Source organism: Zingiber officinale, chromosome 4B (genome assembly GCF_018446385.1).
Source record: "Zingiber officinale cultivar Zhangliang chromosome 4B, Zo_v1.1, whole genome shotgun sequence".
NCBI classification, from domain to species: domain Eukaryota; kingdom Viridiplantae; phylum Streptophyta; class Magnoliopsida; order Zingiberales; family Zingiberaceae; genus Zingiber; species Zingiber officinale.
This window is the reverse complement of record NC_055993.1, coordinates 125,480,641-125,506,120: the sequence shown is the minus strand read 5'-3', so window position 1 is coordinate 125,506,120 and position 25,480 is coordinate 125,480,641. Positions and strand designations below refer to the sequence as shown.

Sequence of the window (25,480 nt, the reverse complement as noted above, 5' to 3'; positions counted from 1 at the left end):
ACTCGGACATAGTCAGGTTGAGATATGTGTGGTTGTGATATCTGTTGGTGCAATATCCCTTAGGTCAAGGTTGACCTGGTTGACCAAGCTTGAGTCTTGGTTTGGATTTCGATGTTTGACAATGAAAGGTTGATTGCAGAAGAGAAAATCCTAGTGAGTGAAGCTAGGCAGTATGAAAGTCCTGGTGAGTGAAGCCAGGCAAGGGAAATCCAGATGGGTCAAGGTTGACCAGACATTTGGTGAAAAGTCCAAGTAGGTCAAAGGGATTGATCGGATACTTGGCACAAGGAAGAAAAGACCAAGTAGGTCAAAGGATTGACCGGATACTTGGCAAGAAGAAAAAAGTCCAAGTGGGTTAAAGAGATTGACTGGACACTTGGTGAGAGAGTCCTAGCTGGTCAAGGGTGACCGGATGCTAGGTTTTATGTACCAACAAGTCATGGTTGACCGGATGTTGGTTTGGGAGGCTTGGGACTTGGTTTTGGGTAAAAACCAAGAGCTGAATCAATCAGTGGATTGATCAGTGGATCGATCAGTGGATCGATCCAGGCTTTTCCCAGCGAACAGAAAGCCTCTGGATCGATCAGTGGATCGATCCAGGCCTCCGGATCGATCAGTGGATCGATCCAGGCTTTTCCCAGCGAACAGAAAGCTTCTGGATCGATCAGTGGATCGATCCAGAGGTCTCAATCGATCATTGGATCGATTGGGACGCTGCTGCTTCGCGCGATAAGCGCTGGATTGATCCGTGAATCGATCCAGATATTTTTTCAGAGCACAGAGGCGCTCTGGATCAATCCGTGGATCGATCCAAAGCCTCCCCAATCGATTGGGAGCAATCCAATCGATTGGGATTCGACCGTTGGCGTCATTTATAGCTGTTGGCGTGCGATTCCTTCAGCATAACTTCACCGATTCATTCCAGATTCATCACAGCTCCTCCCCAGCACTCTCTAAGCTCCTCACCGCCAGTTCTTGAAGGTTCTTGGAGGTTCATCCAAGTCAAGAGGCGAGTTGCAACGAGAAGAAGAAGAAGCTAGGGTTTTTACTGCATCTCTTGTAAGCTTTTGCTTATTCTTTACTACTCTTTCTTCTACTTGTATTGAGAGTCTTGTAGGGCTTCTCCGCCTTCAGTAGTTACCGAAAAGGAGTGTTTATTAGTGGAGGTGTGTGTGTGTGTGCGTGGATCCTTGGACTAGTCACCTATTGTGAGGTGGATACCAAGTAAAATCCTATTGTTAGCATTGTTGTGGTTTGTTTCTTTGTATTCCGCTGCGCATCACTTTGAAGAAACAAGCAACGAAGCACGACGAGCACACGCGAAGCTATTCACCCCCCCTCTAGCTACTTTTCGGTCCTAACAAGTGGTATCAGAGCGAGGTTGCTCTTCACCGGAATCACCGCCGGAAGGGGCAAACATAACAAGAAAAGCTAGAGGGTGAAGAAGTTGGAGCAAATTCATCAAAGTCAAAGAATTCAAGAAGCTCAACTTCAAGATGCAATTCCAAGATGGACTTGGATTTGATACAAGTGTGGCTCCACCATACACATCCACAAGCTTGAAAATTTCTTGATGATGGAGATAGAGCAATGGTTTGCTCTAATGGAAGGTTTTAAGGCTCCAAGGAATTCAAAGGGCAAAGTGCTCAAAAGGAGCAAATGGAGCCAAGAACAAATCCAAAGATGTGAGGCCAATGACAAAGTGACCAAGCTTTTGGTCAATCTATTGCCGAGCAACATCTTAGAGAAAATTGGAGAAGTTGAAGATGCCAAAGAGCTATGGAGCAAATTGGAAAAGGCTCATGAGATCCCCTCCACTGTACCTAACCAAGAAGAATCTAAAGAGGGTGACTCATTGGAGCAAGATCAAGAGGAGGACTCCGAAGTTGAGAGATGCTCAACTTCCGAAGAAGAGGAAATCCAAGAAGCTTCATTCTCAAGGGAGTGTAATCAAAAGAGCAAGGAAGGAGCATATTCCTTGTTTCATGTACAAGAGGATGAAGAAGAAGGTGAAGCCTCCACCTCTAGGATTGAGGGGGAGCAACTCTTGGTGACACCGGATAAAAAAGAAGGAGAATCCTCCACATCCGGGTCAAGAGAAGAAGAGGATGAAGAAGCTTCCACCTCCACAAGTCAAGATAAATCAATTGGAGGGAAATCGATTTCGGATCAAGAGGAAGCCTCTACATTCATATCAAATGGAGGAGCAAGTGCCACCCCTACACAAGAAGGTATAAATAGTTCAATTAATAATAAGAATCATATTATATGTTTTGAATGTAGGGAACATGGGTACTACAAAAGCAAGTGACCTAAATTGGCCAAGAAGAAGGGCCAAGTGGCACCTAAGGGCAAGGAGAAGCCAAAGGAGACCATCCCCGGAATAAAGAAGAGCAAGGAGCACATTGTGTGCTTCTCTTGCAATCAAAAGGGGCATTACCGGAGTCCATGCCCTAAGGGGAAGAAGATGGTCAAAGCTCAAGGAGGAAGCTCAAGTCAAGGGGGAGCCTCTAAGGTAAAAAGGAAGGTAACTTTTATTGAGTCTACCCCTTAACATTATGGTAAAAAGCATGCTAGTTCTAACTTATATCATTTTAATGCTATGTACCATAAGAATAGAGAGCATGGTAAAATTAAGGAAAATAATGTAGCTTACCATGCCAAAACTACCACACCTAGGATTAGGAAGGTAGATAAAAATCTAGGCAATCACACTAAGGACCTTAGCTACAAGCCTAGAAATAAAAATGCTCATAAATTTAATGGAAAACCAAAAACTAAGGACTTAGTGATAGAAAATCAAGTCTTGAGGTCAAGGCTTGATAAAATGGAAAAGACCCTAAAAAGGATGGAATATATCCTAAAAGGGCAAAATGAGCATAGCCTAGGTCTAGGAGCACAAAGGTCATCTAATGGCCATAGGGGTTTGGGATACAAACCAAAGGCTAAGAAGGATGTAATCTCTTACCATAGGGTTCCATATAGTTATGGAACCAACCCTAGGTCTAGTGGTCAAGCTAAAAATACAAGGGAAGTTATCCCTAAGAGTATTTTTGCAACAAATGTGACTAAGACTTCTAAGAAGTCTAAGAAAGTCACAAAGAATGTTACAAGGGAAGCAATCCCTAGAGTTGACCTAGAAAAAGTGACCAAGACTTCTAAGAAGCCAAATAAAGTCACTAGGAAGGTATCTAGGGAAGTTATCCCTAGTGAATACCTAGAGCATCCAAGGAGCACCAATAGGTTTTGGGTTCCTAGGAGCATTTTCTCTATCCCATAGATGGGTTAGAGAGTGTCAACTTTGAGAAGAAGGGTAGTTAACCCAACTTTGAAGAAATTGACACTCAAGGAGCATTTTCAAGGTTTTTGTTAACCTTTGAAAATGAAATGGATTTATTGTTACTCTTGGAAAGAGTAAAATGTGCTATAAAGGAAGAAATTTGAGATGACTTTAAATGGCACAAGAAATCAAGTGTTAAGAAATACCAAATTGGGACTTTGGTATTGTCTTAGGAATTTAAGGCAAATCTAAGCCTTAATTTAAAGTGATTACTCTTATGGGAAAATGAAATATGCCAACATTTGAGGAATGTTTTAAATTCTTAATTGGCATAATTAATTCAAGAGATTAAAGAAATGTCAAGTTAGGTTTTGGTATTTTCTTAAGGAAATTGGGCGATCTAGGGTATATGCTTTTTGATTTAGCTAAGTGGTTAAGGATACTTAGATAGGTAATCTAGGTATATTTTATTTATGCTAAACCTTGCCATGATTATTTTCCCATCATATGCCATGACATCATGTCTATTTTTGCATTCATGTTTTATTATGAAAAATCCAAAAATACCATGTCATGACATTCATACATCATGTAGTTATAGGATATTTTCTTTTGAAAAATTATTTCCTTTTGATGTATGTCATAACATAATCATGCATTAAGTTTAATTCCTTGTAATTAAGGACAAATGGCATTTAACAACACTTATTAACAAGTGACATCCTAGGTGGATGTCTAATATCTCTAAAATGCCTAGATAGATATGCATGATCCCTAGAATAGGGCAAAACCAAAATCTCACATCTCACAAGGATTATAAGGTGACTTGTATGTGTTTTAGTGCACATTAAATACAAGTGAGATGTTAGGATGATGAACAAAACTCAAAATGTTGATTTAGTGCATTCGTTTGAGTTTTTAGTTCATCAAAACACATAGTTATGTGTTTTCCCATCATTGGGAAAGCTAATGTACAAATCATGTGCATTAAGCCCAAGGAACATGGTGGGATATTGGTTTGAAAATGTTTTCAAAATGATTTTGGAAAACCTTGGTGAAGGCTATCTTTTGATAGTAATCACCATTGAATAGTTAGACACAAACTTGAAGAAAACACTAAAGTTTTTGTAAGTTTTCAAGTTTGTGTCAATCCTTGAAAATATGAAGTATTTTCATAGAAAATTATTTTTCCTTGATAGTAAATGCCCTAAATAATGTCTACACGAAATTTCATGATTTTTGGATTTTTTGTAGAATTTTCTAGGGGTTTCTGAAGTTGGCTGGTTTTGAAATTCAGCAACTATCAGAGCTCCGATCGATCCATGGATCGATTGGAGTTCCTGAATCGATCCGTGGATCGATTCAGAAGGCAAGTCTCCCGCGAGCAGAAGCTCGCTGATCGATCAGCCAATCGATCCAGGAAATCTGAATCGATCAGTGGATCGATTCAGAAGGTTTAATCGATTGGAACCCAACTCCAATCGATCCAAGTTGCTGATTTTGGCTGAGAAAGCCTGATTTTAGCATCTTTAAACCTATTTTAGTCTAGGTAACCTTTCCAAACCCCTAAAAATATATTTGTATACATAAAAAGGGTGTTTTCATGTGAAAACAAGGATGGATTGGTTAAGGAAGGCTAAGTTGAAGTTTAGGTTGAGGTTTGTTTCAGATTTTGAATATTTGAACCTCAAAACTTCTACAATTGGGTTTCCTAAAGTTTTAGGGATTCCAGGTCATTGTTGGTGCAATGACAGAAGTTACCACCATGTTTTTAGGGGGAGAGACTCTTTAAAGGCATGAAAATTATTTTTCATAAACCTTGGAAGGTGGTTAACCTTCCGTTAAGTGGATAATGCTCAAGGATGGACATTTGCCTACATTGAGGAAGAGTGTAGGGTTAAGGATAAATGAAGGTTATGGGACCTTCATTTGGGTCATTAGACCATGTTAATGCTCCAGAGCGAGCATTATTTGAAAATGAAGGGAATGGGTCCTTCATTATCGTGTTGGTCACAACGAGTGAAGTTGTGAACAACGATGAGCAACTCTTCAGGGGGAGAGTTTTCAAGAATGGGGCATTTGTTGAAGTGTGCCCAAAATTGAGGCACGGGTTGATGTGTGCCAATAGGGGGAGAATGAAAGGACTTATGAAAGGGGGTAAGTTATGCTTTCATTACCTAGAGGGAGTTTGCCCTCTTAGGGGGAGAATGAAGAGCTTAACTTATGTGTTCATTACCTAGTGGCATGAAGAAGGAGGCTATGGGATTAGCCTAACTTACATGTGGTATTGTAAGTGTTATTGTTGTATTGTCAAACATTAAAAAGGGGGAGATTGTTGGTGCAATATCCCTTAGGTCAAGGTTGACCTGGTTGACCAAGCTTGAGTCTTGGTTTGGATTTCGATGTTTGACAATGAAAGGTTGATTGCAGAAGAGAAAGTCCTAGTGAGTGAAGCTAGGCAGTATGAAAGTCCTGGTGAGTGAAGCCAGGCAAGGGAAATCCAGATGGGTCAAGGTTGACCAGACATTTGGTGAAAAGTCCAAGTAGGTCAAAGGGATTGATCGGATACTTGGCACAAGGAAGAAAAGACCAAGTAGGTCAAAGGATTGACCGGATACTTGGCAAGAAGAAAAAAGTCCAAGTGGGTTAAAGAGATTGACCGGACACTTAGTGAGAGAGTCCTAGCTGGTCAAGGGTGACCGGATGCTAGGTTTTATGTACCAACAAGTCATGGTTGACCGGATGTTGGTTTGGGAGGCTTGGGACTTGGTTTTGGGTAAAAACCAAGAGCTGAATCAATCAGTGGATTGATCAGTGGATTGATCAGTGGATCGATCAGTGGATTGATCAGTGGATTGATCAGTGGATCGATCAGTGGATCGATCCAGGCTTTTCCCAGCGAACAGAAAGCCTCTGGATCGATCAGTGGATCGATCCAGGCCTCCGAATCGATCAGTGGATCGATCCAGGCTTTTCCCAGCGAACAGAAAGCTTCTGGATCGATCAGTGGATCGATCCAGAGGTCTCAATCGATCAGTGGATCGATTGGGACGCTGCTGCTTCGCGCGATAAGTGCTGGATTGATCCGTGAATCGATCCAGATATTTTTTCAGAGCACAGAGGCACTCTGGATCGATCCGTGGATCGATTCAAAGCCTCCCCAATCGATTGGGAGCAATCCAATCGATTGGGATTCGACCGTTGGCGTCATTTATAGCTGTTGGCGTGCGATTCCTTCAGCATAACTTCACCGATTCATTCCAGATTCATCACAGCTCCTCCCCAGCACTCTCTAAGCTCTTCACCGCCAGTTCTTGAAGGTTCTTGGAGGTTCATCCAAGTCAAGAGGCGAGTTGCAACGAGAAGAAGAAGAAGCTAGAGTTTTTACTGCATCTCTTGTAAGCTTTTGCTTATTCTTTACTACCCTTTCTTCTACTTGTATTGAGAGTCTTGTAGGGCTTCTCCGCCTTCGGTAGTTACCGAAAAGGAGTGTTTATTAGTGGAGGTGTGTGTGTGTGAGTGGATCCTTGGACTAGTCACCTCTTGTGAGGTGGATACCAAGTAAAATCCTATTGTTAGCATTATTGTGATTTGTTTCTTTGTATTCCGCTGCGCATCACTTTGAAGAAACAAGCAACGAAGCACGACGAGCACACGCGAAGCTATTCACCCCCCCCCCTCTAGCTACTTTTCGGTCCTAACAATATCAACTTTCTTCGTGAGGGGAACATATATTATATCATCCGTGTCCTTTTCAGAGACTAAACTCCCTAACTCGAACATAATCAGGTTGAGATCTGTGTGGTTGCGATATCAACTTCCTTCGCGTGAGGCTCATGTCCTTTTCAGGGTCCAAACTTTTTGACTCGAACATAGTCAAGTTGAGATCTATAATGCTGTGCTATTAACTTTCTCCATGCAGGGAACATATATCGTTTCACCTATGTCCTTTTCAGGGCCCAAACTCCCCAACTCGAATATAGTCGGGTCGAGATCTGTGTGACTATGATACCAACTTTCTCCGCATGAGGAATATATATTATATCATTCATGTCCTTTTTAGGGCCTAAAGACCCAATTCGGACATAGTTGGGTTGAGATCCATGTGGCTGCAAAATCATCTTCCTCCGCCCCAGGAAAATAAATTGTATTGTTCATATTTTTTTTCAGGGCCCAAATTCTCTAAGTCGGACATAGTCTGGTTTGTAAGTATCCTGGGTTAGTTTTGATGTGATTAACTAGGTTAAGTTAGGTCCTGCAGTTTTGACATCTTGTGTGTGAGTATGTAGGAACTTCGAAACATAAGAAGTCGAGCGAAAGAAGCAGTTAGCTAGAAGGATGACACGAGGAGTGAGTCGACAGACTTGGTGCATCCAAGGGATGATGTACTGTAGAAGAGTACATCCGTGGATGAGAAGGACGTGAATGACGTTCGAGGAATGAGAAGCCAGGGAGAAAGCCTGCTCGAGGAGAAGACTGGAGTTGAGTTTGGGTGAGCTCAATTCCGGATAGCTAGAGCATCACCTAAGCGAGCGCGAGAAATAAACTATTTGAATGAACAATGCTAGAGGCACCTCCAATGTGCCTGAGGCACCATGGAGGAAAAGGCGTGAAGGCACCTTGATCTAGCTTAGAGGTGCCTTCCAATTTTGTAGAGACGTTGGCGACATAAAACTTTAGCCACACTGGAGATGCCCTGAATCCCTTTAGAGGTGCCTTCGAGCCACAACAACTAACAGTAACATCATCCTAGGAGACTATAAAAAGTCTCGGAGTTAGGAATTATATTAATAACTTCTATAATCAATTTCTAGTTATTTTCTGAGCTTTTCAAGGAGTATAAGATACTTCTCCACTTACAATGAAGGAGATTTTTTTTAGTGCTTTCATTACCTTAGGTTAACAATCAACTAAGTTGTAACCAACTCTGACCTTCTTACTTATTTCTAAGTTTTTTAATTTTATGTTAATTAGTTGCTTTAATTAATTGTCTATCCTTGCTAAGTTTGAAAAACAAGAGAAAATTCTAACTTACTTACAAGGTTATTCATCCCCTCTAGCCGACCTCACTAGACCTACAATTGGTATCGAGTCCAACCATCTTACAAGGACTAACCGCCAACTAAAGCAACGAGACTGGATCTAGCATATACCCACAAGAGTTCGAGGGGAAGTCCGTGTTTTGGAAAAGACAAATGGAGATAATCTTCAAAATAGATTTTAATATTTTATTAACAATTAAATATGATTTTGAAGCATCTAAGGACAAGCACGGAGAAGAACTCGAAGATCATTGTTGGACTGAAAAACAAGGCGATTAGTTCATGGTAAATGGTAAAGCCGAGTTCCACCTTTTGAGCATACTACTAGCTATGAAACTCGATATAATCGACATCTACACTTGTGCAAAAGAACTTTTGGAAAAGTTCTTGAAACTCCATGAAGAACCAAAATAATTAGAATTTGACTCTTCGATGCATACCGATTCATCTTCAGAAGAATCTGAGACCAAGGAGATTGTCGAAACTGCACTAATAGCTGAATATCTATCTGAATATGAGGAAAGTGTTTTAGAAGAGAGCAACGATGAATAGGAAGCCACTTCTAAAGAATGAAGCAAGAAAGGAGGAGAATCAAACTACAAATTCGGCGACACAATAAGTAAGATATGTCAAATTCCTCCTAACAAATTATATGAATGTATCAAAATGTTAAGTAAATCATTATGTAAAATGAAGTAAAAGTATATAGAGTCAAGGAAAACTTATTCTTCCTTAATAGAAAATTTTAATATATTAAAGGAGAAAAATAAAAAATTGACAAAACAAATAAACTATTATAAAAGAATTATGCATGCTCAAATATTTAGAATTTTAGAAATATTTAAGTACTAAATTGATATTTTAAATCTTATAAGGGTTAAATTAAAAAATTGATATGAAAATATATCTTAAAAAAATATTTTGTTAATTCAGTAAGTAAAAACTTATTTTGGATTTAAAATTATATTTAATTTGATTAAAATTAATTTTTATGCATGCATTAAAATTAATATACTTTAGTTTTTAATCTTATTTATTAAATTAATTATTTCAAATGACTTCTATTGACATTTTTGTTAAAAAAATTTCGGTGAAAAATAAAATAACTATCACTTAACAGAAATTTTTTTTAAAAAAAATTGACCTTAATATTATTATTTTTTAATTTTCTAACCAAATTCGGATTTTAAAAATTAAAAATATTTCAAAAATAGATTTTTAAAAATTTTATTTTTTTAGTTAAAGAACTAAGCTTCCTGTTAAAATAAAAATTTTCAAGATTTTTTTTTTGATAATTATCTGATTTATTCTAAATTATTTATCAAAAATAATATTTTTATAACTAAAAATTATTGAGACATTATTTTTAAAAATTTTAATTTTTTAGATAAACATTAAATTCTATATATTCAGAAAATTATCATAATTTTTAAAAATCAGATTCTATTTTTAATGCATTTAAATTTAAAAATGATTATTTTTTTCAAAAATATTATACTAGTCAAAATAAATATTTATTTCTTATGAAAATTTTTATTCTGATATTTCTATTTCTGGTTTACCATAAGAAATTTTTTTAGTAATTTTCAAAACTTAAAAATAATTTTTAAATTATTTTTTCAAATATGATATTTAAATCCCCAAATTTGAATATTTGAAAACTAATTCTCTAAAAAATATTTAAACTTGTTTACTGGTTTATTCAACCTTAGAATTTTTTTCACATTTTTATTTTCACTAATTACCCCTAGTTTTTTGATATGATCAAAGGGGGAAAGAGAATAAGTAAAAGGGGAGGTAATTGCATAAGTTTTGCAAAATTTTGATTGTACTTATTATAAAATTATTACTTGTAATAAATTATAAATTTATGTTTTTTATTGTTTATTTACCGTAACTTAATTTGAATTATTACACATTAAAAAAAGGAGAGATTGTTAGTAATTCAAGTTAATTTTGATGTTGCAAATCGGGTTAAGTTAGGTATTACAGTTTTGATACCTTGTGTTTAAGTGTGCAGTAACTTATGAGCACATGAAGTCAAGCGGAAGACATAGCTAGTGAGAAGGATGATACGGGGAGCAAATTGACGAGCTTGGTGTATCCGAGGGACGAGGTGTTACGAAAGAGTACACAGGTGGACGAGAATGATATGCACGACGTTCGAGGGACGAGAAGCCAAGGAGGAAGCTTGCTCGAGGAGAATACCAGAGTTAGGTTCGGGTGAGCCCAATTCCAGACAATTGAAACATCACCAAAGCGAGAGGGGGAAAGAGACTGTTCAGATGAACAGTGCTAGAGGTGCTTTAGCAGGGAAGTTACCACATTTGAGACTCGAGGTGCCTCAAATGTGCCTAAGGCGCCTTGAATAAAAAGGCACGAAAGCGCCTTGAGTAAGCTTGAAAGCGCCTTCAATTCGCATGAAGGCGCCTTCCAACGTTGCAGAGACGTTGGTGACCGTTGCATTGAGGATAAAACTTTATCGACACTGGAGGTGTCTTGGATTCCTTTGAAGGTGCCTCCGAGCCACGTCATCTGACGATAACATCATCCTAAGAGGTTATAAAAAGTCTCATGGAGTTAGGAATTATATTAATAACTTCTGTAATCAATTCCTAGTTCTTTTCTGAACTTTTCAAAAAGTGTAAGATGCTTCTCCACCTACAACGAAGGAGATTCTTTTAGTGCTTTTATTGTCTTGGATTAACAATCAGCTAGGTTGTAACTAGAGCCGTCAGACGGGCCAACCCATGACGGGGCAGGTCGGCCCATGGCGGACTAACCATTTGGCGAGGCGGGGCGAGCTGACTCGTCATCTTGGCGAGTTGGAAAAGTCCCAACCCAACCCTATTCAAGGCATGTTTGTGAGTTAGGTGGGTCAACCCACGGACCCATCAAACATTTTACTTTGAAAAAATTTCATCAATCAAATATATCCAAAAATAGATATTTTAAAGGTAAATGAAAATAAACGAGTACAGATGTTCGATGAAAAATACTATTTTTATTTTAAAATTATAATAAAGAAAAATAATAAATCGACATAAAACTTAACTTACATGTGTTTCTTAACCCGCTGGCCAACCCAAGCTTGTCGCGGACCGACTCGCACGGGTCACAGACCTAGGTGGGTCAACCCATGGCGGGTAAGCCCACGGCGGGCTTGGGTTGATAAAATTTCAATTCAATCCACTTAAATTGTTTGGCAGGGCAAGCCAACTCGACAAGCCTAACTTAAATTGATGATTTTAGTTATAACCGACTAAACTTTGTCCTTCTTATGTATTTTTAAGTTGTTTAATTTTATGTTAATTACTTACTTTAATTAATTATCTATCCTTGCTAAATTTGAAAAACAAGAGAAAATTCTAACTTACTTGCAAGGCTATTTACCCTCCTCCCCTCTAGCCGGCCTCACCAGATCTACAAGGTCGAGATTTGTGTGGCCGCGATATCGACTTTCTCTACGTGAGGAACATATTTCGTATCACCCGTGTCCTTTTCTAGACCCAAACTCCAGACTCAGACATAGTCGGGTTGAGATCCGTGTGGTTGTGATATCAACTTCCTCTGCGCGAGGAACATATATAGTATCGTTCGCGTCCTTTTCAAGGTCCAAACTCCCCAACTCAGACATAGTAGGGTCGAGATTCGTGTGGTTGCGATATCAGCCTCCTTCCTTGCAAAAGAGTCTAACATATATCGTATTACCCGTGTACTTTTCAAGGCCCAACCCCCCGACTCTTACATAGTCGGACTTGAGATCCAAGTCGATGGGGTCTGGGTCAAGGTCAAAATTATAGCTAATCCTTAAAAATTCTATAATGCTAGTTGAAAAGAAGAATTGGAAAACCAAGTTTCATTGATGTTTAATTATAAAGGTGGATCAATCTAGGAGAGGAAAAGGAAAGGTACAAGTGAAATCTGACACATATTCTTCTAGGATGCTATCTAAGATCTTTGATAGTTTAATGTTTGGAAGAGGCTTCTCGACAGACAGATAGTCAAACTCCAGTAATTGTTTCAGGGCATTGTCTACGCCATACCATACCATTCGGGCCAAACGAATGCCGACCATATCATAAAATTTTTCGGATTTGAGGAATTCCTTCTTTTTAATGGACCATCACTCGTCTTCTCCAGTATGGCACTCTTGTAGCTCGACCATCAAGTCTTTCAACTGATTCCCTTGGGCCTCGAGTGCTGCTTGTAGTTCGACCTTGGAAATTTTTAGTGCTTCAATCTCGTGTGGTTGGTCTTGGCTTTAGAGCGGATAGTCTTAAGCTCACTAAGTTGGGCCTCATCTAACACTTGGGTAGATTTTGTTTCCTAATGCGTAGACTCCAATGCTGCCAAAGCTCATTCTCGACTCCTACAAGAGTAGCCCCCACCTCATGGAGAGCGAATTCCAACTCACATAGCCGATCCTCAGATAGAACTTTACTGCACTTAGCCTCCTTCTGAGTGGTCTTTAACTCTACCTCCTAAAGGTTCAATCTCTTTTAGCATATTCATTTTTGGTGGTTTTAACCTCCGTTGTTGCCGCCCTCAATTTGGCCTCTTCTTCTACCATCGTGGCTTTTAACTTCTTTATCTCCTTTCAATTTCTTTTCCTCCTTGACTCCAACTCCTTGACTTGAGCTTTGAGAGAGTTAACTTGCACTCACAATTGACTCACCTCATACTTAGCCTGAATGTTATCTATCTTTCCTCTAGCTATGACTTCTCTTAGTCAACGAATTTTAGATAATGCTGAGGCTGGGTCCTCCTTCAGTTCCTTCATTCATACGAGCCTCCCTTGCGATAATGAAGGTTATGTTCTAGATGCTGCTCGTTGAGCCTCCAAATCCGTCACACAACCCTATATCTCTCGACGACCTTGCCACAATTCAGGGAGTCGTTGACTAAAATTAATCAACTGTGACATGTGGTCAGCCCCGGTCAATAGGAGATCGTCGACCATATTTTTGAAGGAGAAGCCCACTACCGTACCTTCACCATTCAACCACCGCTTAGCCACAGGGCTAGCAAAAGTCAACTCTAATTGAAGGTCTTCTAGGGTCTCTTATCCTCGGGAGGTTCCTACGCCAGTCGGGGCGACACCTTCACTCATGGTGGGAAGAGAACACTTAATAGGTGTATCATCAGGGCGAATAAGGGGAATTGGGTTTAAGGGATGGTGTGTTGAACTGGTCACGGGATCTCTAGGCCAACGGGAGGAAGTTGAGGTTGTTGCCTCAATAGGGATAGAATTCAATAGATGTGACGGGCTGGCCTCACTAGTTCTCCGATCTAGGCAAAGGGCATCGGCGACAACTGAACAAGTAGGGGCGAAGGACCACTAGCGGGTGCAATGGGGGCCAAAGCGAATATAGGTGACGGGCTGGCCCCCACCAGATCTTCAACCTCAGCAAAAGGCATTGGCGCTGTGTTGGAAGAAACAATCTACTACAAGAGATTTACAGGGTATTAGCTAAATTTAAACTATACTAAATTAAATTCAACTTACAGTCGAGATGACCTGAGCAGATAATCTCAGGTTGCCGGTAGGGGTTGATTTCTGCAATGTGGTAAAGAGCGGCAGATCGAACTGAGTCGCCGAGCGGGCAGATCGGCTGAGATCTGTGTTGCCGAGCTGGCGTAGAGATTGAGTGGTAGATTGGGTAGTGCAGCCGACTGGGTGATAACTCTGCCGAACGGAGAGTCTGCCTGAGAGGGTGTCTCTCCGAGAAGCCTGAGCGAGATTAAGGTCAGTCAAGCTGCAGGTCGGTCGAGCAATTTATCCAAGCGAGCTTGCGAGCGAGTGGATGGCCGAGTGAAGTGACTGATCCAGCGAAGCAGATAGGTCGAGCAATCTGATGCCAGTCGGGCGAAGCAACAATGCAACCTGAGCGAGAAGTGTCGGTTGGTCAAGCTGAGTCAGCTGTGCAAAGTTACCGAGTAGGCAAGCGGAGAGGCTGACTGGGCAAGTGGCCGATCGAGAGAAGCAGACAGGCCGAGCGACTGAAGGAGCAGAGGAGCCTGAGCGGGCGAACAACCTCCCGAGCAGGGAAAAAGGACCGAGCCCTGCTAGAGTCGTAGTTTCCTTAAAACATATTCGCCCACCTCCGGCTGTGCTTTGAGACTCACTATAGTTGTCTATTTCCCAGGATACAACGGTTGACCGTGATTCCCATCAAGCACTGGTGGTCATGGTGAACTAAAATGACACCCGATTGCTATCACGGGCACTCTCTGAGCAGGAGTTGCACGATAGAGGAGGAGGGAATGAAGGTGGAGATCTTCTGCTTGTGTTGTTGTGTGCCCTCTGCTTGTGATTGCAGCCTCCTTATATAAGAGTTCAGATCAACGACAACGTTAATGGTTGATTAATGACCATTAATTGCCGAGCAGTGAAACGCCCACCGTTTCACTCATTATCACTCGACCGTTTTGATTCTGCATTAATCTCGAATTTAATGCATCCGTTATACAGCAGCAAAAGTTTTACATAGTAAAATATTGGTTGTTCCACGGGTAAATTTTGCCCCGACCGGTCTGGTATTCGACGTGCGCAAGTCGTACCCGCACACGAGTCAACATGATTCAGTACAATACGGGCCCTGAATTTGCACCCCTCTTGCGCACCCATGCATGAGAGAGAGTCTCTCCCCATGCATTTGTTCACATCTTCAATGCATGTGAATCAATATAAGCAACCAACATGCCATGAAACTCTCAATGTACGACACTGCTTCTCCATTCACACATATTCAACACGCTGAACCACTACAAAAAATAAGGTATTTTGGGACAAAATTGGGGACGAATTTAAAAAAAAAAATTCGTTGCAAAAGTTTTAGGGACAAAATTTGGGACGAAAATTTTTTCGTCCCAAAATGGTTGATGCCAACTTTTGGAACGAATTATGGATTGTTGCAAATTTGGGAACGAATTTGGGGACGAATAAAATTTTCGTCCCCAAATTCGTTGCAAAAAAGTATACAAATTTATAACGAAAATTATTTTTGTTGCAAACTTAGGAACGAATTTGGGGACGAATTCACATAAATTTTCCGCCAAATTTGTCTCTATTTTTGCAACAAATTTGGGGACGAATTCGGTGACAAATTATATTTTGTTGCCAAATTTATCCCTAATATTGCAACGAATTTGGGGACAAATTCGGTGACAAAATTTTTTTTGTTACCATTTTTGTTCCTAAGTTTGCAACGAATAATAAATTTGTTGCAAAACTGGCAACGAATTTGGCAACAAAAACTTGCCAAATACTTTGATAATCATAAGATAAATTTTCGTCCCAGAATTCGTCCCAAATTCTGGGACGAATTTTGTTGATTCGTCTCAGAATCTGGGACGAATTCTGGGACGAAAATAATTTTGTCCCAAATTACGATAGAATTGGGACAAATCATTTTCGTTGCCAAATTCGTCCCTATATCAAATATTTTTTCCAACTTCAATTTATTTCTGCAATACAATCCAAATACATAAAAACCAAATTCAAATAACAAATAATATGCATTCAACACATCCTAATTTAACATTCAACACATCAACTCATAATTCAAGAAATATAAAGATTTCAACAAAGTTTACAAGATCCATCTTGTTCAACAAAGTTTACAAGATCCATCTTGTTCAACAAAGTTTACAAGTTCAACAACCCAATGTTTTATAAGTCCATCATCCATCCAACAACACTAAGAATACATATAGTCATCTTCGTGTGCCACAAAATCTTTGATCCCCATCAAATCTCCTTTGCCTACATAACAATGAACAAATAAACTAGATTATGTGTAACAAGAAAGATTGTAAATATTATACGATATGGCCATGTAAAAAGAATAATTGGAAACAAAACATAAATGTGAAATTCCTTAAACATTCTAATAAAAGTCCTAATTCTAATAAAAGTCATATTTACCAACGATATGAATCATCCATGTCATAGCAACGGTAAATAAAATTATAAGCATTATTTTGAAGCTAAGTACATGTATCGTAACTATGATACAACCTAATATAATTGGCACATCATATAGAGAGAAAGAGAGAGAGATCTTGTGAAGTATGGTATTAGGGTTCAAATTTTCTCACTTAGTTAACTTTATTTTTCATTTTAGTTTGTTGAATTTATAGTTTTGTCTTTGGTTGGTATTTAATGTAAACTAAAGGATGTTTAAAATAATTGTTCCTTTCATTGTGTTAACTAATTGACAATTTCATATGAATAACTTTAGCACATTTTTAACAACTCTTTGCAAAATATTAAGGTAGGAGGATGCATCGTTATCTAGTAAAGAATTTTAGAATAGTGTGATGTAATTCTAGATGAAATATAGAACTTTTACGTATCTATATAGTTTTGAGACTGTACATAGATCAAATTCAGAACTTTTATGCATCATTATCATTGAAGACAAAACAAGAAAGAGCAGCTTATCAAAAAGAAGGAACACAATTAAACAACTATTTAAAGCTAACTTTAACATAATTATTTAAAGTTAACTTTATATAATTAAACAACTATAACATAATTATTTAAAGCTAACTGTATATATAGATCAGCAAATGCATATTAATGAACTTAGGATACCGAAAAGAGGTGAACAAATACAGCTGTCTTCAACTACAGTGAGATCACACCTGAGACCTGCACAAACAACATTATCAAATCAGGACAAAAATAAAGTTAGAGTATTAGAGACTCCATTCATATTGCCTAGTTAGAGACTCCAAACGAACCTCTGGATTAGTAGCTCGAGAATCCCTATCAAAGTGCCTTCCTCTTTTTGTTCCTTTCTTCTTTTTATCTTTTTTACCCAAATCATTGGATTCATGTACCAAAGTATGAGAACCATTTGATATTATAGATTGCTCCAAATTTATGCATTTCAGATATAGAGTTTGCCAGACAAACATTTTCCTTCTCTGAGATACAACGATCTACCACTCTACGATATAATACAAGCATAACTCAAGTAAATAACAGAATATGAAACATAATTGAAACAGAGTAAAATTGAGTTCACATTTTCAAAGAATCAACAAAGCTCCTACAACAATATGTTATTTATTGCTTCCATGTACCACATGAACCCAGCCAAACAATAAACCAATTAAACAACGAATAAAATACAACTGAACCCCACAACTTACCTTGAACCTTCTGCACCTTCTTCCTGACCTATCTTTACAACCTTCACAATGTATACGGACTATAAGAACACATGTCTGCAATTGAAAACATGTACTGATTAATACGCATGAAAGTCAATATTTTCTACAAATAATTCAATTCTCATTTCATTAAAAAAAAATAGAAACTAAAAATTAAAAACATATTATTGAAGAAATCACAATGAAATCCTGAACAATGTACTTGGTGTTGATTTCTTAGCAAAGATTTGGATATACCATTTTGATTAGTCATCTCGTCAAAGAGTCTCTGAGTTATCTGAAATGATTCTTAATAAATAAATGGCAAATCTAAAATCATTTAACTGAGTTCTTACTAGTTTCTAGAACTAAAACCCTCATCAACGATCTCTAACCCTTGCAGAATCGAGGACAAATAAAACTAACCTTATTCATTGGCTTTGTAGGATCGAGGAGTTATCTTGGATAGCCATAAACCAGGGAAACAATACTGCAGAGGCAAATCAAGCATAAGAGAAGGCGCATATCAATGGTAAAGAGCAGAAAAGCGATCAATCCTAAGTCAAGTGCGAGAAATCAAACCAAATTTAGGAAAACAAGCATGTTTTTATAGGAAACTTACATCAAGATGCTGCTGCATGATCTTGGGCTTCTTCTTCAGCTGCAGAGGGAGACGGCGGTTAGCCACGGCAAGGCCCACGCCGGCGGCCAGACGCCGGCCAGGCAGCGCCTGGCGGCAGACAGGCAGCGCCTGGCGGCGGACAGCACGCGCCGGAGAGAGGGAGATCCGAGAGCAGTGGGCTTACCAATCGAAAACCTTCCACCGCCGGAGATCAAGCGGTCGTCGCATATCACGCCGCCGTTGTCGGTTGGAGATGTGGCCGAAACCCTGGAAATCACAGGTTGGAAGGGGAACGGGGGAGAAAGAAATGGGGAAGAAAACAAGAATCGGGATGGGATATAGATATAGAAATCGGAATAGGGTTATTAGCATCAAAAAAAATTTTGTTCCCAATTTCGACCCTAATTTTGGGACGAATACTGGATTCGTCCCAAAATCTGGGACGAATTCAGGAATTCGTCCCAGAATTTAATTTTTTTTTAATAAAAAAAGGAGAAAAAATCAAAAGGAATAAATACAGACCTAGAGACATCGGAATTTGATGAAATAAGTTTCTATGCATTCGTATCATTGTCCTGATCGTAAATATCTTCATAGAAATATTTTTGACCAAATATATTTATTTTCGAAATTTTTTAATCCCAATTTGACTTAATTTGGTGTTAAAAATTTAAATCATTGAAAATATTAATTAAAAATTATGGATGATGATGTATTTACGATCAGCTCAACGATACGGATGCATAGAAACTTGTTTCATCAAATTCCGATGTCTCTAGGTCCATATTTAAGCCTTAGGTGTTTGATTTTATTTATTTAAAAATATTTTCAGTTTTGGGACGAATCCAGAGATTCGTCCCAAAATTTTAATTATTTAAAAAAAAATAAACACAAAATTGGACGCCTTAAATATGGACCTAGAGACATCGGAATTTGATGAAATAAGTTTCTATGCGCTCGTATCATTGTCCTGATCGTAAATTTATCAATAAAAATATTTTTTTACCAAATATATATATATTTGGAATATTTTAATCCCAATTTGACCTAATTTGGTGTTAAAAATTTAAATCATTTAAAATATTAATTAAAAATTATGGATGATGACGTATTTACGATCAGCTCAACGATACGGATACATAGAAACTTGTTTCATCAAATTCTGATGTCTCTAGGTCCATATTTAAGCCTTAGGTGTTTGATTTTATTTATTTAAAAATATTTTCAGTTTTGGGACGAATCCAGAGATTCGTCCCAAAATTTTAATTATTTAAAAAAAAATAAACACAAAATTGGACGCCTTAAATACGGACCTAGAGACATCGGAATTTGATCAAACAAGTTTCTATGCGCTCGTATCATTGTCCTGATCGTAAATTTATCAATAAAAATATTTTTTACCAAATATATATATTTTTGGAATATTTTAATCCCAATTTGAACTAATTTAGTGTTAAAAATTTAAATCATTTAAATATTAATTAAAAATTATGGATGATGACGTATTTACGATCAGCTCAATGATATGGACGCATAGAAACTTATTTCATCAAATTCCGATGTCTCTAGGTCCATATTTAAGCCTTAGGTGTTTGATTTTATTTATTTAAAAATATTTTTAGTTTTGGGACGAATCTCTGGATTCGTCCCAAATTTTGGGACGAATCCAGAGATTCGTCCCAAATTTTTAATTATTTAAAAAAAAAATAAACACAAAATTGGACGCCTTAAATACGGACCGAGAGACATCGGAATTTGATGAAACAAGTTTCTATGCGCTCGTATCATTGTCATGATCGTAAATTTATCAATAAAAATATTTTTACCAAAAATATATATATTTTTGGAATATTTTAATCCCAATTTGACCTAATTTGGTATTAAAAATTTAAATCATTTAAAATATTAATTAAAAATTATGGATGATAACGTATTTACGATCAACTCAACGATATGGACGCATATAAACTTGTTTCATCAAATTCCGATGTCTCTAGATCCATATTTAAGCCTTAGGTGTTTGATTTTATTTATTTAAAAATATTTTCAGTTTTGGGACGAATCCTGGATTCGTCCCAAATTTTGGGACGAATCAAATTTTGGGACGAATCCAGAGATTCGTCCCAAAATTTTAATTATTTAAAAAAAAATAAACACAAAATTGGACGCCTTAAATACGGACCTAGAGACATCAGAATTTGATGAAACAAGTTTCTATGCGCTCGTATCATTATCTTGATCGTAAATTTATCAATAAAAATATTTTTTACCAAATATATATATTTTTGGAATATTTTAATCCCAATTTGACCTAATTTGGTGTTAAAAATTTAAATCATTTAAAATATTAATTAAAAATTATGGATGATGATGTATTTACGATCAGCTCAACGATACGGATGCATAGAAACTTGTTTCATCAAAATCCGATGTCTCTAGGTCCATATTTAAGCTTTCGGACACTAATTTACAACCGTTTACTACACAACACCTTTTTAGTTAGTATCAACTTATATATGTTTTAAAAATTGTCTACCTAGAGACATCGGAATTTGATGAAACAAGTTTCTATGCGTTCTTATCATTGTCCTGATCGTAAATCTATCAATAAAAATATTTTTTTACCAAATATATATATTTTTGGAATTTTTTAATCCCAATTTGACCTAATTTGGTGTTAAAAATTTAAATCACTGAAAATATTAATTAAAAATTATGGATGATAACGTATTTACGATCAGCTCAATGATACGGATGCATAGAAACTTGTTTCATCAAATTCCGATGTGTCTAGGTCTATATTTAAGCCTTAGGTGTTTGATTTTATTTATTTAAAAATATTTTCAGTTTTGGGACGAATCCTGGATTCGTCCCAAATTTTGGGACGAATCCAAAGATTTGTCCCAAAATTTTAATTATTTAAAAAAAAAATAAAACAAAATTGGACGCCTTAAATACGGACCTAGACACATCGGAATTTGATGAAACAAGTTTCTAAGCACTCGTATCATTGTCATGATCGTAAATCTATCAATAAAAATATTTTTTTACCAAATATATATATTTTTGGAATTTTTTAATCCCAATTTGACCTAATTTTGTGTTAAAAATTCTAATCACTGAAAATAATAATTAAAAATTATGGATGATGACGTATTTACGATCAACTCAACGATACGGATGCATAGAAACTTGTTTCATCAAATTCGGATGTCTCTAGGTCCATATTTAAGCTTTCGGACACTAATTTATAACCGTTCACTACACAACACCTTTTTAGTGAGTATCAACCTATATATGTTTTAAAAAATATCTACCTAGAGACATCGGAATTTGATGAAACAAGTTTCTATGCATTTGTATCGTTGTCCTGATCGTAAATCTATCAATAAAAATATTTTTTACCCAATATATATATTTTTGGAATATTTTAATCCCAATTTGACCGAATTTGGTGTTAAAAATTTAAATCACTGAAAATATTAATTAAAAATTATGGATGATGACGTATTTACGATCAGCTCAACAATACGGACGCATAAAAACTTGTTTCATCAAATTCCGATGTCTCTAGGTCCATATTTAAGCCTTAGGTGTTTGATTTTATTTATTTAAAAATATTTTCAGTTTTGGGACGAATCCTGGATTCGTCCCAAATTTTGGGACGAATCCAGAGATTCGTCCCAAAATTTTAATTATTTAAAAAAAAATAAACACAAAATTGGACGCCTTAAATACGGACCTAGATATCGGAATTTGATGAAACAAGTTTCTATGCGCTCGTATCATTGTCCTGATCGTAAATTTATCAATAAAAATATTTTTTACCAAATATATATATTTTTGGAATATTTTAATCCCAATTTGACCTAATTTGGTATTAAAAATTTAAATCATTTAAAATATTAATTAAAAATTATGGATGATGACGTATTTACGATCAACTCAACGATATGGATGCATAGAAACTTATTTCATCAAATTCCGATGTCTTTAGGTCCATATTTAAGCCTTAGGTGTTTGATTTTATTTATTTAAAAATATTTTCAATTTTGGGACGAATCTCTAGATTCGTCCCAAATTTTGGGACGAATCCAGAGATTCGTCCCAAAATTTTAATTATTTTAAAAAAAACAAAACAAAATTGGACGCCTTAAATACGGACCTAGAGACATCAAAATTTGATGAAACAAGTTTCTATGCGCTCGTATCATTGTCCTGATCGTAAATTTATCAATAAAAATATTTTTTTATCAAATATATATATTTTTGGAATATTTTAATCCTAATTTGACCTAATTTGGTGTTAAAAATTTAAATCATTTAAAATATTAATTAAAAATTATGGATGATGACGTATTTACGATCAGCTCAACGATACGGATGCATAGAAACTTGTTTCATCAAATTCCGATGTCTCTAGGTCCATATTTAAGCTTTCGGACACTAATTTACAACCGTTCACTACACAACACCTTTTTAGTTAGTATCAACCTATATATGTTTTAAAAAATATCTACCTAGAGACATCGGAATTTGATGAAATAAGTTTCTATGCATTCGTATCATTGTCCTGATCGTAAATCTATCAATAAAAATATTTTTTACCCAATATATATATTTTTGTAATATTTTAATCCCAATTTGACCTAATTTGGTGTTAAAAATTTAAATCACTGAAAATATTAATTAAAAATTATGGATGATGATGTATTTATGATCAGCTCAACGATACGGACGCATAGAAACTTGTTTCATCAAATTCCGATGTCTCTAGGTCCATATTTAAGCCTTAGGTGTTTGATTTTATTTATTTAAAAATATTTTCAGTTTTGGGACGAATCCTAGATTCGTCCCAAAATTTTAATTATTTTAAAAAAAACAAAACAAAATTAGGCGCCTTAAATACGGACCTAGAGACATCGGAATTTGATGAAACAAGTTTCTATGCGCTCGTATCATTGTCTTGATCGTAAATTTATCAATAAAAATATTTTTTACCAAATATATATATTTTTGGAATATTTTAATCCCAATTTGACCTAATTTGGTATTAAAAATTAAAATCATTTAAAATATTAATTAAAAATTATGGATGATGACGTATTTACGATCAGCTCAACAATACGGACGCATAGAAACTTGTTTCATCAAATTCCAATGTCTCTAGGTCCATATTTAAGCCTTAGGTGTTTGATTTTATTTATTTAAAAATATTTTCAGTTTTGGGACGAATCCTGGATTCGTCCCAAAATTTTAATTATTTAAAAAAAAATAAACACAAAATTGGACGCCTTAAATACGGACCTAGAGACATCAGAATTTGATGAAACAAGTTTCTATACACTCGTATCATTGTCCTAATCGTAAATTTATCAATAAAAATAATTTTTACCCAATATATATATTTTTGGAATATCTTAATCCCAATTTGACCTAATTTGGTATTAAAAATTTAAATCATTTAAAATATTAATTAAAAATTATGGATGACGACGTATTTACGATCAACTCAACGATATGGACGCATAGAAACTTGTTTCATCAAATTCCAATGTCTCTAGGTCAATATTTAAGGCTTAGGTGTTTGATTTTATTTATTTAAAAATATTTTCAGTTTTGGGACGAATCCTGGATTCGTCCCAAATTTTGGGACGAATCCAGGAATTAGTCCCAAATTTTGGGACAAATCCAGAGATTCGTCCCAAATTTTGGGACGAATCCAGAGATTCGTCCCAAAATTTTAATTATTTAAAAAAAATAAAACAAAATTGGACGCCTTAAATACGGACCTAGACACATCAGAATTTGATGAAACAAGTTTCTATGCGCTCGTATCATTGTCCTGATCTTAAATTTATCAATAAAAATATTTTTTACCAAATATATATATTTTTGGAATATTTTAATCCCAATTTGACCTAATTTGGTGTTAAAAATTTAAATCATTGAAAATATTAATTAAAAATTATGGATGATGACGTATTTACGATCAACTCAATGATACGGACGCATAGAAACTTGTTTCATCAAATTCCGATGTCTCTAGGTCCATATTTAAGCCTTAGGTGTTTGATTTTATTTATTTAAAAATATTTTCAGTTTTGGGACGAATCCTAGATTCGTCCCAAAATTTGGGACAAATCCTGGATTCGTCCCAGAATTTGGGACAAATTCTTAATTCGTCCCAGAATTTGGGACAAATTCTTAATTCGTTCCAGATTTGGGGACGAATTTAGCAACGAATTTTTTTTATGTTGCAAACTTGAAACGAAATTTTTTTGTTGCAAGTTTTGTTGGTTATTTGGGTCGAAATTTATTTTCGACCCTAAATTTGTCCCAATTTTGGGACGAATTTTTTTCGTTCCAAACTTTTGTCCCCAAAGTTGTGTTTTTTTGTAGTGAACAGGCAGAGTGACAACGCCTGAGGAACTCCCTGACTATCTCTCTAACCTCTTGTCCTTCATCTTCTCTCTTACATAGGTATCAATAGATCTCCTTGCGGCATTCTGGTAGCCTGACGACTAACAATAAAGTTAGCACAGACGTCAACTCATCAATGATTCACCCATCGACATTCTCGGACAGGATCAGAATTGAAATTAAGTTATTATGGATTTTAATCCGTAATCATTATAAATATTTGAACGAGTTTCGATTGATATATTATGTCTTCTATAATTCAATCTGAATCAAAAGTTATCATCCCATTATAATAACTATAAATTCATAATTACTATAACAATATAATAATTTTAATTTTATAACTATAATAAGTATATTATTATATAATTATAACCGTTTTTCACAAAGATCGAATCCTCTAGATCATAAAATACAATCTAGAAAATAGATCATTTCATTCCTAAGTAAAATTTTATGGACAGATAGAATCCATAAAATTTTACTTATTAACAACTTCTGATTCAGGAACAGATAAAGGTTACGGTCCAGGATCTGACTGCATTTTCACGATTATTTGATCATTTGGATCCATCCGTGTCCGGCCGACCACGAGGTGAATCCAACAACGCAGCTGCACAGGCGCCCACTCCATCTGCCATCTCCTACGCGACGACAAAACACGCACCGTTTGTGACGGCGCCGTTCTCTCCGTCAGCGGTGGGAGTCTATCGTAGGCCACGATAGCAGATCGAATGGTCCGCAACCGCCTGCCACTGCCATTCCGCAGCAGCGTCAACCTCACTCCGTGGTAGTAGTACGGTTGGCGCGCCGAATGAAATTACACGGACTCCTCAGGGGTATTTATGTACTTCCACATCTTCGCGCCGGCCCCCCACTTCGTGTCCTATTTACAATAACATCACAACGACTCAAGTCACGACCAAATCGGATATGCTATATAAACTG

General features: G+C 36.6%; 1 long non-coding RNA gene across 1 annotated transcript; it reads right to left on the bottom strand.

Annotated features, from left to right (window-relative positions):
- Nucleotides 1–17,522: 17,522 nt before the first annotated feature.
- LOC121977925 lies at nt 17,523–18,146 on the bottom strand. The gene is made up of 4 exons (XR_006111092.1): nt 18,110–18,146; nt 17,914–17,977; nt 17,746–17,785; nt 17,523–17,562 (listed from the first exon to the last, which is right to left on the bottom strand). It is a non-coding gene; the product is annotated as an uncharacterized LOC121977925 (long non-coding RNA).
- Between the last annotated feature and the right edge of the window lie 7,334 nt (nt 18,147–25,480).